The following is a 14,693-nucleotide window of genomic DNA, read 5'->3' on the forward strand; positions in this document are numbered from 1 at the left end:
TGACACTTTAATGTGAGCGACATCGTCATATTGCACCTTCGTTACTGTGAGGAATTGCACTAAAAAAGTTCTACTGTCAAGTGTCAAATAAACAAAAAAGTAAGTGCTAAATTTTGGCTTAATCCGCTGACATTAATGACATCCAATTTTAAATATACAAACTTTAATAAAAAAATCAGTCCTTTTTGCATCGATGTACAACTATTTGTAGTGATTTAAGTCGCCTATCAGGATTTAAAAATAAGCGTAAGTTCATAAACAAATTTATGGTATTGTCCATATCGCCAAATGCCCAATAACACTGTCAAGACGGAATCTCAGAAAATAACGTAATAAATCTGAGGGCGAAAGCTAACATTTATAGCTTTTAACACAATGGAGGGGTGCAGCACCACGGAGTGCAATCCCGAGAGCTGCCTGTGCGGGAACAGGCCCACTCTGGGGGTGTTGAAGGACGTTCAGAAGGCTTACGAGGAGAGGATGGAAATGATCAACAAGAGCGGAGGCGCCAATAAGTTACAGGTATCTATAGACCTTTACACGGTCAGTTGCTTTAAAATCGTCTCGTTTAGAGATACCCAAAGGGTAAAGGTGAGATCTGTGGCTAGTTTACTTTTCCGAAACATTCTGGGATCTACGAGTAGGTATAGACAGATATCTCCGCGATAGTGCTATTCCCTATATACATCAATCACAATGCTCTATGCCGAGGTTGGATGTTCACGTTCGACGTTCCTTTCTTCTACGTTTCTTGTCCTTGATAATAATAAGACTTTGGAAATTCTAGTTTGATCTGTTTTTCTCTTCTCAAAGAGCACGTTACCTCGGACGTGACTCAGTTACTTTATCACTGAGACCCCAATGTTTCATTTCTGAGTTCTGCAACTGAGTGTTTTATTTCTGACACTTCTTGTAGTGCCAGAAATAAAGGAAATGTAAGCCAAAATTTGAGGAGATAAGAGAAATCGAATTGTCACATAAGTAGGTATCCTTGACCTAATGGAAGAGCAGGCTGCAGCATTAATTTACTAGCATATCGATTAGGTATGAGGTTTATGCATCTTACAGCTAGCACTTACCTAGGGACTTGGTTAACTTGCATGTCTTCTAGTAATTAAGTAGTTCGCATTTGTAACAGATGCAGGTGGAAGTGCTGCAGTCCTGGGTCGGCGACCTGGTGAGCCAGAACACGCTGCTCACGCGCACGGTCGAAGAATTGGAGACGGAGGTCACGACCCGACTGCTGCTGGAGCGACGCAAGCATTCCGAGGTATGCTCCTGTGTGTGGTATTTATGCTGTGGTAATCGTTGATGTAGAAAACAATCTATAACATTTGTACCTATTAGGTAGGTACTTTTCTGTTAGTATCCTACTTGTAAACGTAGATATAGTATCCTACTTGTACGTAGATTGTACTTAGATTCTCCTTCGTTTTACGCTCTACCGCGGTGATTTTATTTAATTTAAAAGGAACTATGAAAGAAACTATAAACATTTGCGAAATATCAAATTTTACGCTACGGTTAGAAATTCTTACAAAAACATCCAAGAGATCTTTTACTATATTCGTAAGACAGACTTTCAAAGGACGATCGGTAATGTTCCGTATATCAAGTTAACAAGTCTAAATTAGTAAACTGCAAATAGATAATAGTAGAAACAACAGCTGTACCACAATTTCACCGACTGCTAAAGGATAGGTGCAGTAAATATAACTTCCAAGTGCCTAAGAATACATTCAAGTCAGTTTGCTGAATCTTTAAAAAAGTAATAATGTGGAGTTACAACATTGGACCTTCACCTTACCTAGCGAGATAATATGGAACCGAAATATGAAGAAAATCTTGAAAACGAAGATATTGAAAACTGACTATTGTTATATGGATACAGATGGAGTGTGAGCTTCGTGCGGAAGCGGCAGTTCTCCGAAAACAACTGAATCGCAAGGACTCGGACCTTCGCGGGCTTTTGGAAGTGTTGCGACGACTGAGGGAATTTGATTATTGCACCATTGACGGCATCCACTTCAACGAGATCACAGAGTCGGACATATTCGGCTCAGTGCTGTGGTAAGTGCTATAGATCTTGACATTTTTTGGATTACTTTCATGAAATGCCTATATGTTTCATTTTTGCTGTTTATGGCGATTCCATCGGCTGCTATGCTTCAGTATGAAATTCTCAATTGATTAGATATAACCGCCTTTTTAAAAGCTTCTAAAATTTCTTTCAAGCCTCTGGAATAGTAGCGGTGACGGTTTTAGTTCCCTAAGTAAGATTTATTTAAATATCTATACTTTGAAAATTGTCGCGATTAATTAAGCGCTTCGTTACCCGCTACCCTGGCAAAAAACATAATTATGAAACAAGCCTTTTTCCGTATTGTGCCATTATTAAAAATTCCAATATGGTTTTTTAATAATGTGACAATACAGAAAAATGCTAGTGTGTTATTTAGCAGATATGTGTTTTTTTTTGCATATTTTATATAACAATTCTATTCCGTTATTTTTCTAGGCCCCAAAGAAGACTCGAGCAAGGGGACTCCAAACGTAACTTACTAAGGCCAGAGCGCGGCAGAACTAACAACTATTTCAAATTCTTATAGTACATGTCTGTTTGTGGCAGTGTAACTTTTTGATAGCTGTTTTTACTTTTACATGTTTTTATTTTCTAGTTTATGACAATTGTTTTATATTTCTATCAATATTATATCTGTTTTCCTTTTTTTTAATAAATTGAAAATATTTTTATTCAAAATTGTGTTTCAATTTTTAAAGTTATTGTCAATAATCTTTTTAACCGACTTCCAAAAAGGAGGAGGTTCTACGTTCGGCTGTATGTATGTTTTTTTTTTTTTTTATGTATGTCCAGCGATAATTCCGTCAATTATGGACCGATTTTGAAAATTCTTTTTTTGTTTTGAAGGGTTTACTTCCAGGGTGGTCCCATTTTCTTCATGTCAGGATCTGATGATGGCATCCTGGAGAAATTGAGGGGAACTTTCGAAAGTTGTAGAGACGGCTAGTGCGTTTGTTAGTGTTTCCATAAGGTATTTTAAACCACTACAATTTTATGAAGGTCTGGAGTAGGTCTGATGATGGAGCCGAAACACAGACGATGGAACTCGTCAACGATTTACAGCAGTCACCTTTTGTTTGGGCTTGATTAATTTGTATTGATGAGTACTTTCCACCTATATGGGTTGTGACTGTATTAAGGGTCTGGTGATGAAGACGAGGGACAGTGAAGAGAACTCCTCGACGGTTCACAGTAGCTACCTCGTGTTTGGACTTGATAAATTTGTACTGATGAGAAATTTCCACCTAGATGGATTGTGACTGTATTAAGGGTCTGGTGATGAAGACGAGGGACAGTGAAGAGAACTCCTCGACGGTTCACAGTAGCTACCTTGTGTTTGGACTTGATAAATTTGTGTTGATGAGAACTTTCCACCTAGATGGATTGTGACTGTATTAAGGGTCTGATGATGAAGACGAGGGACAGTGAAGAGAACTCCTCGACGGTTCACAGTAGCTACCTTGTGTTTGGACTTGATAAATTTGTATTGATAAGAACTTTCCACTTAGATAGATTGTGACTGTACACACGCAGTAGATATGCTAACACTAAAAATAAAAAAATAAAAATTTTAATAAAAAAAATTCAACCGACTTCCAAGTCAAAAAATAACTAAAAAGCAAAAAATAACATCCTATCTATGTGCTACCTTCTGATCAGTTTGAAGGCGGTGCCAAGCCAGTGTCGTGTTTTAATTAAAGCTGTTTCTGAAAGAACCACAGAAATTTTGTAGTTAAAACGTGTTTAATTAAAACATCACTGGCTTGGCACCGCCTTCAAACTGATCAGAAGGTAGCACATAGATAGGATGTTATTTTTTGCTTTTTAGTTATTTTTTGACTTGGAAGTCGGTTGAATTTTTTTTATTAAAATTTTTATTAACATAAAAATTCAACCGACTTCAAAGATACATTTCAGTTATTTTGATTTTAACGCAAAATTACTAAAACCGATTTTTATGAAAATTAAATGGGACCAATCTGGATGCATATATGTATATACTCTTTCAACAAGAAACGGTGTTTTAAAATTGGTTAATAAATGACAAAGTTATGAGGTAACAAACATAAAAAAAACATATGCGTCGAATTGAGTACCTCCTCCTTTTTTTGAAGTCGGTTAAAAATAATGAAATAGATTAGAGAGATTTATTGTGAGAAACATAATATTTCATCTGACTTTATTAATAAGTTTTTATTAACATTTCTTTGGAATAGATATGAATAGTACATATTTTAGTTAATTACAATTCAAAATTACAAAAACATGCAGACGAATTGAGAACCTCCTTTTTTTAAGTCGGTTAAAAATAATACAGTTTCTGCGTTTAAATCAATCAATGTTTTTGACTCAGTAAATCATGACGTTTATTGTATTGTATTGTAGCGAGAGAAGAACAAAAAGGCTTGCGGGAAAGTGAACGAGATAAAGGTGTTGAATGAGTCACTCAAATTGGAAAATGTTACTAAAGACAGGTACTTCTACGACTATATATTATGTTTTTACCTGCACCACCTACGTAGCTAACGAAGTAGTAGTAACTGACTATATAATGTAATCATCTATGAACTGACTAACGTTTGCTTAGCAATCACTCAATGACAAATGATAATTTATAAACGTGTTTGTGTTTTGTTAAGGATCCTTCAGTTTTTCACACACAAACACGAATGTCAAACGTCTGTCTGTACTAGTGAACTATTACTACTAAAGCCAACGCATCTTCTAAAAGTAGATCTTTAATTTGTTCTAAAATCGTTTGGATGGGCGAATTTACCTAAGTTTTCTTTTATTTCATAGAGAGATAAGAAGATTGAACCGAGACATGCACCAGTACGAGCAAACTATTATGACACTGAGGAAAGATCTATCCAACCATAAGTATCACACGCCGTTAGTATCCTACTTAAAATAAAATCTATAGTCTTTAGGTAAAGATTCATTTAATTAAAGTGAAAAATTATTCAAAACATTCCTTTTGTTAGATTGAAGACTCCTCTCTTGATTTCTCCTAATTCAAAATTCTCTTTAAGGGACGTATCAAAAAAAGATGCGGAGGTATCGGCCAACATCTGCTGTTCAGGAATTAAAGAGGTATTCATAAAGTTTAATTCTGCTCAACGTATTATATAAAGTAGTTCTCTCCTTATAGGTCTATTGGTCTATACACATGTAAGCAACTAGCGTTGAGTTAATATTTTATTTATAAGACACCCTTAATCTCTTATAAAATCGCCCCAGCTAACTCTCGAGAGCTGTGACGCCTACTCTGGTATTTCTGCAGATCTCTTATCCAATCAAATGTATCTAATCTGTTAAAAAACCCTTTCTATCGCGAAATCGATTAAGGGTCTCCTAACCGATTTTTACATTTGTAATTTGGTGAGATCCATCCACCTGATCAATCGTCTCAGTTTATCAGACTTAGCTCTGCTCGCTTTGTATTTTCGAATATTTTGATGTGGACGAATTGTATTTTGATGTGGACAGCGTGGAGACGCGGAGCCGGTTAAAGAATACGGTACTCTTGTTCGCGCCGACTCCGTGTACCAGGGACCTCTGCATCAGGTGGACGTGAGTACTCGAAAATGACATGGCATACAATGTTTAGAGCTTGTTTTGCTTTATGCGCTCAAGATCAGTTTGCGCGTGAGGAAATCGGAATAATCAAGTCTGCTGTCTTGTCGTCTATTGACCTATCTCTATCTAGGTGGGTAAAAAGAGATCACAGTAAAGCTGACACCATCGAGTGCATATACTTATCTTGCGCGCACTATATTAGGTAGTGTTAATATTACCTACAGACCAACTTTGTTGTCAACAGTCTAGCAACGACAACGTCCGCTCGCTGCGCGAAGTGAACGTGGCGCTGCGCGAGGAGGTGCAAGCCATGCAGCGAGTGTGCGCGGCGTTGGACGAGCAGTGCCACGTGGCGGCGCTGCGCACACAGTTCAAGGACGAGATCATCCACGAGATGAGGCAGCAGTTGCGGAAGGCCAAAGCTAAAGTGAGATAGAGAAAGATTGAGTAATTTAGATAACTGCTGAAGGCTGACTTAAAGCTACTCATTTGGAGTAGATACAGGTATCGACGTGTACCTAAGTCTAGGGTTAAATGAAATGCGGAGGAGATAGCTGCGGATCAGCACTTTTCCACACGCGGTGTCTCATCAGTGCGGGGGAAGGAATACGACTAATCGCTGCTACAAACGCCTGCCCTTCATCCCTCTAACCCCAAATGATACCTTAATGACTTCTGTGCAATAATGGTCAGCGCTAGAATTTTTAGCTGGCACTTTTACAGTCTAATATTTTACTACCTGCTGAATGATATTCTTTTTCCAACAGCTCAAAGAAGTCACAGAGTCGAACAGCGTTAAACTACAGACGGAAAGAGACAACAACGATGAACGTAAAGTGTCTGCGTCGTTCGACTCGCTCACCATATCGTGCGTGCAGCAACAGCCGCGGCGCGCGCGCAGGGTTCGCCCGGAGCTCGACATGAGCCACTGGGACCGACGCAGCGCCAACTACAATGCTTCAGGAGACGATAATATGTCCATGAAAGATGAGTGACTTAAATATCTAACCTACTATATTAGCATATGCTCTGTAATGTTGCATTAAACCTAATCTATATAAAGACTTTTCAACTTGTTTAGGACTTTTTGTGGCATTTATTTTTTATAACCTGAATCTGGTTTATTAAGGTAAGCGTTTATATACAGCTATATGTGTTTGGACCAATAGACTTGTTCGTTTATTTTTGTTTGCTATACTTAATTTTAAAATTATATAATGATTTATTTATTTTGCTATCATCCGCGAAAAGTCGACGAACCCATGCGACAACGTCACCCAGGTCCGACAAAATACTCTCTAAATACAACGTGCAATTGCAAAGAAATTTTGCAATTGCACGTTGTAGAGTCAACATCTCCTGAGGATGCTCCGGTTTCGGGGTGAAACGTACGTAGAGAGTATTTTGTCGGACCTGGGTGACGTTGTCGCATGGGTTCGTCGACTTTTCGCGGATGATAGCAAAATAAATAAATCATTATATAATCATGATGAACTTCCGCAAAGTAACGCCTGCTTCTATCCAATATTTAATTTTAAAATGTTGCTCAGTATTTCATTTTATAATATCTGATTGGTCTAGCCTGGAATGGTAACCTCTACGCCGAATGTGAGCCAAGAACAGATGCTCTTGAACGACAGCGATTTGTCCATCGTGGAACAAGTGAGTTTTTACCATTGATACTTAAATGTCCATGAAAATTTAATTTAACGGCTATACATTGGGAGATATAATAATATAGTAATGAATGTTTCATTTCTGGACCGCTTTGAATAACCTGAAAAATTAGCTTATGATTCAAGTCAGAGTCAGAGAACAGTCAATTGGAATAAGTACTTAAATTATTAGTAGTTAAGTTTTACTGAACAATATCTTTTGTCTTCTGCAGCCGCCCTCGCCACCATTACTATTAACAGATAACTCATTAAATGAGTTTAATTGTGACTGCGAATCACTAAGACCAACAACGGTAGAAGAACAGGATACAAATAAACCGATTGCCAAAGCAGTAGACAGGGATGATGCTAGTGGTCAATCAATTCTCATATTAATCGAAGCAGTAGAATGCGGTCGTGATAAATTGAAACAGCAAAGTGTTCCTGCATCTCGTAACAGAGAAGGATCGGTAGAAAATTCAGTAGGTTTCAGTCCCAATACAGAAGAATCTATAGCTGATAAAAACTCAAATATTGCTACTCGTAGAAATAATGCTCGCGTACTAGCGCAGTCGACATTCAAACGACGTGTCGATGAAAGCGGGCTCAGGAGAAAAGAAATTAAAAGTAATGTAAGTATAAACTGTAGACATTAGTGTCCACAGAAATATAGTCCAAACATTGGCAATATCATCTTACAAGATGTTTACCCACTTCCTGGAGACGGACACAGGATCCTTTTAACCCTAAGGAATAAAACTGTAACGCCAATCTACACGCATTATGTTGACGCAATAAAAACTCCACGCATCTTAATAATAAAAGAAAACAAAATCTTCAAATACTCCGGAAATATGCGTGACATCGATGTTACGAATGTTGATTTATATCGTCGTTCCGAGTTGGCTCGCTCACAAATATCAGAGTGAAAGTTACGAGCCGTGATATGGCCTGTTTTCCACTGTAGCTACATGTTCGATAACCTAATTGTGGGTGAGCGACACGGGGGAAAAGCTTCATAAAAACATAAAGCTTTTTTGAGAGCGCTATAATAATTTTTATTTTGTGTTATCTTGCTTGTTTCTTCCTTTAAATTCTGTTTTCAGTTGTATATTACTTAGTATTATCATAATTTTATCTATCTTCATCGAAATCAGTTTTGTTGTTGTTAAGGCGACAACTGATAAAGAATGTGTTTTGTTAAAAACCTATTACAATTTTAGATTGTAGAGTCAATTACCAATTCGTAATACCAAAAATTACCTACATCGTATTTAAGCGACAATCAATTAATTATTGTTTTAGCTAGCTTTTGCCCGCGGCTTCGATTGCAATATTGTAAACTAATTAAATGCCAGACGATTGTCCATTTATTTTGTAACAGTACGTTTGGAAACGTGTAAGCCAAATCTCACGGTGATTGGTTGAGGCGTGAATGTGGAAACAAATAAGTAGTCCAACACACATTCGTATTTTTGATTTTTAGATTATTAAATGGATTGTGCCATTCATGGTTATATTTGTCATGTATTAATTATAGTGGCCCTTCCGTTAATGAGTTAGTGTGTCGAAACGTGTCGCTCGCATTCCGCGATGCTTCCCGCCGTTACAAAACTCTTGTTTATCTCTTTCAGCCAAAAAGTTTGAAAGTTACGAAATGGAATCATCATAGCGATTATACATTATAACAATTTTTTTAAAGCTGTAAAAATTGTTTGTATTTCGATAGAAATAAAACTGCTCTATTAAAAATAAGACTTATGAAAACATTTTAAAAGATTGCTGACTTTTTGTCGGCTTTTCTCGGTAGAATTTGTTTTTCTCCAAACGTACTAGAATCTCACTGATTGACGAAAAGTGCGTATAAAAGTACTGAAATAGATGAATTTGATTTGATTCAATGAATGAAAAATAATGTCATCTGTTTCAAAATTTAGGGATTTCCCCTGTGGTAAAGTTTTCTACTTTGCGACCTCATTCATCATTGCCTTTCTGCAGATACGATAACAACATCTATCTAGCATAAAAATACTAATCTATTTATTCATTAACTAAATTAAATTGACGATTAGTGTCAACATCCGCACCTTGATAAGTTAAACATTGACAAGACCACCCTCTGTTACCTTTAACTTGGATATTCGAATGTGAATCTTAAGATCATGACACCAGGTCACAGATCCCACACAAGTAGGACAGGGCCCGTCGTCACATCTAACCCAAACTACACTATTTATGAAACAAACGCTAAAAATACTTGCGCGTGCAGAGATGCACCCCAGTGGGTCGCTGGACGTAGAGCCGACGCGTTGCTTACGTCCATTGAGCTTTACTACACGTTACGAGTATAGAGAGATTCCCGAGAATCTCATAGATATTTCAGTTTTCGTAGTTAAATACCTATCTAGAGACGACATTTTTAAGTTAACTGACTTGGATTACCAATTTTCTGTATTTAGTCATACAAAAGAAGTATTGAGTCTCTAAAACATTGGATGGGTAAAACTTTGCCTATTTTGCTGACTAATACAAATTGGTTGTAAATACTAGTAAGTGACATCCCACTGCCCTCATTGGGTAAGGGAAGTTTAACTATCAAAATTTAAAATTCAAATATCAAAAGCTCTATCGGGACATAATCTAGAAGATAGAGAGTAAAGAAACTATAGAGCTATTTTACGGCTAGTCAAGTTATTCAAAAGACAGTTTAATTGAGGGTGATTTGCGTGTGTGTAGGTTTTGTTTACCATCATTGAGAGCGTGTTGTTGTTTGTTTGTGCGCGGCCGACGACAGTATGATGTTCAACGGACTCTTGATGTGCGGCGACTCGGATACCAGTGACTTCACCAAAGTGAGTTTTACTGAGGCCTGTCCAGTTTTTTTTAATAGTAGGGTAATTAACTAAACATGTAAACAAAACAATTGATTTGGCACACTGCACTATTAGGCCTTTCTTCTATAAAATATGGGGATTTGGAGCTGAAATCCATTTTAAATGCTTGTTTTGTTGTATTTGCAAAGCTGGGTTAGGGTGCTCAAGTCCAAAGCTCAGTTTCCCTTAGAGTTTACTCGTGCTCTGAGATTATTTATTAAATTTTATTCGTTGTGTTCATTTGCAAGTTCATTCTCTGAAATCTCGCTAAATTGCATCAGTGCAACAGAGTAACACACTACTTGCAATAGTGATCTTCGTCTACATGCATTTTTTTCTAAAGAAACTAGTTAACTTTCAACTTACGTCCTAAGGTTTGTAATTAATCTTAATGTCCTCGACTAAAAACTGTGTCTCGTCTACTGTAGGGCATCCTTTAACACATCTCACACACAATGAAGCTATGACCTAATAAAGCCTGGGATCGAACAGCAAGAGGACGGTAATAGGGTCAACGTTGCTTAAAAGAGTTATATGTGTAGTTAGATATTGATGAGGGTTGTGTTACAGGAAAGCAGCTTAGAAGCGCACAGCGTGGCCGACAGCAGCGCGAGCGAGGCGGCGCGGGCGCTCTCCCTCCAGAACAAGCTCCTGGCCACTATGCAGATAGTAAGCTATTTATATCCATATTAAAATGATTACACTCAATGGCCGTCCGATATTTATAGCTTGTGCGCTGTTTATAGTAAGATGTTATCTCGGTTACATTGATAGGCATGGTTAAAGCAGATAGATAATTGGGAAGGAAGACCAAAGGGCAGGTAAGTATTTGAAAGTGTTCATCGATTTTTCTGTTCCAAGTTGTTTGTATTGCATTTAATAGGCACTGCAGTCAGTACCAACAAAGTATTAGTTGAAATTACTATAAATTAAGAATCATTATGTAGACTGTAAATACGGCGAGAATAGTTATGGATTTTTTTTATTTACCGACATGTTTGCGCTCAATTGTCATCACTTAATGTAGTGCAGTAGTGCGCTAAGATAAAGGTGGATCATTTCTGGTTTCTGAGCATCAATGGTAGGAAATAGGGCTAAGGTAACTTAAGCTTAAATTTTTGATTGAGAGTTAATCTACATTATCCTTTGACTGATATATTGAGTAACGGAACAAAAATAACGAAGCACAAGTAATTTATGTTAGGATGAAACGAAAATATAAGTACAACATCCACTTGGCCCTTAAAGTAACTGCTTCAAAATTAATGTTCAATAATCCCATAGAACATGATGGTTCTTATAATATCGAGGGGCGATTGGCCGCTTAAGTGTTGGGCAACTTCCGCTGGCGTCTGCCGCCAAAATAAATATAATATAGTCCTCCTCCTGCCGGATACGCGGGCGGGCAGGTGACGGTGGTTGGCTGTGTTGTTGGTTTTGTTTTGGTGTCGCGGGTGGAACGTAAATACATTGTTAGGTATTTGAATAAGATAGTCTTCAGCGAGGATAATTTAGGTACCTGATTTTTTATATTTTGAACCTTGAAATATAAAACTCAAGGACTCTGGAATTCCCTAGATTACGATCTGCTTCTGTGACTTCCCTTATCTCAGTCACTAAGGATCGAGTTGGAGCATTGAGTTCAAGCCAAGATGATTTCTACTCCCTTTTTCTTTTCAAGGATTCTCGTCATCTCGTGACGTAAATGGAGGATGTCCTGACTTTATTGAAAACCCATTTCCTTTACATGGGTACTTATATTATTTGTATATTTTGTCAGCTCAAGAACAAGGAGGAGACGGTGCGGGTGCAGGCGGAGAGCCTCTCGCTGGCCGAGGCGCGCATCGCCGCCCTCTCAGCCAAGCAGCAGCCCACGCTGAAGGCTCACCAGGCGCAGCAAACACCGGTGAGGATTGCTTGATTTACAGACGCCTCTAAAGTTTTCAGTTACAGAAAAGATGTCTCTTATCATCAACAAAAATATGTAATTATTTTTCCGTTTGATAGATCAATCTGTATCGCTAGTTCCCTATATGGTCGTCTATCTGCAATTCTTTTTATGTGAACTTGCGGCTATATATATCCTGTACTATTTCTATAGGTGAGCGCTTGGTAGCAATTACAATCTTAAGCAATAGAAGCTACGAAGTTAGAAGGTGCCTATTCGCTCCTGACTTGAAGATATCCATGTTCTAAGTGGTAGGGAATTAGGGATAACGGAAGCTTGAAGGGTACTCCATATTTGCAATCAATCAAATCCGTAGCGAGGAGTCCAAATATTATTTCACGTCCAACAAATATCAACTACTTAAGGGTGTAAAAACTGTAATGCCTATAACACTCCCGATGGTCCGCGGGGGCGGGGAGGGGGTGGCGATGACAGATAAACCCACAACTGATGCATCCCACTTCCACCTTCCACCAGTCTTCCACCTTCCCGTCGCCCGCATATCCTGGGAGTGTCATCAACGAACTTACCAAGCTACAGCTAACCTATTATGATCAAAGGAACAGTTTCAGATTTTAGTTGAAAATAGGGCTTGTTTCTCAGGTGTGCATGTCGCGCAGTTTCTCGTGCGAGTGCCGCGTCGACGTGATGGACGCGTCGGCGGCGGCGGACCTGCAGGTGAGACACGTGCGGGGGGCGGGGGTGTCTATTTAGAGTTCCCTATTTTTATACTTGCTGGTGACACGTGCTCGTCACCTACGGTTTATAACGCGTATTCATACAAGTTGCTTACTTAAAGGGAGGAAATATCATAATAAACCCGAATTTTATGTTTTGTTTATCAACGTCAATACTAATATTATAAAGCTGAAGAGTTTGTTTGTTTGTTTTATTGAACGCGCTTTAGCAGAAATAGTAGGTACCTTTTGTACTTTAATAAATTATTTAAATCATGTACTAAGATTAACGTCATTATTTACACAACTAAACTTAAATCATTAAAGGAATAACATTTGCTTTTTACAGTATGTTCATTAGTCGTATAGTTTCGGAGATAATACAAAATTTCTAAAAGACGCAAAAATGCCGCTAAAAGACGTCCCGCGGTTTCATCCACATAGTACCTATTCCCGAAAGAACACGGAGTAAAAAACTTGCCTATAACACTCGCAAATAACTTAGCTTTCTATCAGTGAAAGCATTTTCAAAATCGGTTCTGAAGGGTGTAAAAAAGGGGTTGAAAATTTACATAGATTTTCACGCGGACAAAGTCGCGGGCGTCTGCTAGTAATTTATTAGACCTCAAATCACGTAGTTCAAGTTATTTTCATTGATTTTATTGTCATAATAATCACGCAGTTAATTTTTAAAGTCTAATCGTCGCGGTATAACTTATAGTCGCGTTAGTAAATGCAACATTCTTAACTAAATACGTCTTAAATAAAAATTAACTTAATAATAAAAAGTTATACCTACTTAATATGTATTGCTTACTAACAAAACATCGCTATCAAACAATGTATGTAATGTAATTCCAATTGTCGCGGGTAATTATAGGGCGTGGACAACAAACTAGTGAGCACCCTGCAGGACAATCTATCTGTGATCCAAGAACTGTATCGAGAGTGTTTTTACGAAGTAAGTACATCGTTTGTCAAATTATTAAAATCAATTAAAGTAAATAATTCATATATAACTACTACAATTTTTTATACTTTTTAACCGACTTCCAAAAAGGAGGAGGTTCTACGTTCGGCTGTATGTATGTTTTTTTTTTTTTTTTTTTTTTTTATGTATGTCCAGCGATAATTCCGTCAATTATGGACCGATTTTAAAAATTCTTTTTTTGTTTTGTAGGGTTTACTTCCAGGGTGGTCCCATTTTTTTCATGTCAGGATCTGATGATGGCATCCTGGAGAAATTGAGGGGAACTTTCGAAAGTTGTAGAACGGGCTAGTACGTTTATTAGTGTTTCCATAAGGTATTTTAAACCACTACAACTTTATGAAGGTTTGGAGTTGGTCTGATGATGGAGCCGAAACACAGACGATGGAACTCGTCAAGGATTTACAGCAATCACCTTTTGTTTAGGCTTGATTAATTTGTATTGATGAGTACTTTCCACCTATATAGGTTGTGACTGTATTAAGGGTCTGGTGATGAAGACGAGGGACAGTGAAGAGAACTCCTCGACGGTTCACAGTAGCTACCTTGTGTTTGGACTTGATAAATTTGTATTCATGAGAACTTTCCACCTAGATGGATTGTGACTGTATTAAGGGTCTGATGATGAAGACGAGGGACAGTGAAGAGAACTCCTCTACGGTTCACAGTAGCTACCTTGTATTTGGACTTGATAAATTTGTATTGATGAGAACTTTCCACCTAGATGGATTGCGAATGTATTAAGGGTCTGGTGATGATGACGAAGCACAGTGAAGAGAACTCCTCGACGGCTCACAGTAGCTACCTTGTGTTTGGACTTGATAATTTTGTATTGATAAGAACTTTCCACTTAGATAGGTTGTGACTGTACACACGCAGTGGGAATGCTA

The 14,693-nt window shown here is 37.9% G+C and overlaps 1 pseudogene; it reads left to right on the plus strand.

Moving 5' to 3' along the window:
• The first annotated feature begins 50 nt into the window (after positions 1 to 50).
• The window catches only part of LOC112057802 (myosin-14-like), a 28,237-nt pseudogene continuing 13,594 nt past the window's right edge, over positions 51 to 14,693 (plus strand).

The sequence above is a fragment of the Bicyclus anynana genome, chromosome 3 (assembly GCF_947172395.1).
Source record: "Bicyclus anynana chromosome 3, ilBicAnyn1.1, whole genome shotgun sequence".
Lineage (NCBI taxonomy): Eukaryota > Metazoa > Arthropoda > Insecta > Lepidoptera > Nymphalidae > Bicyclus > Bicyclus anynana.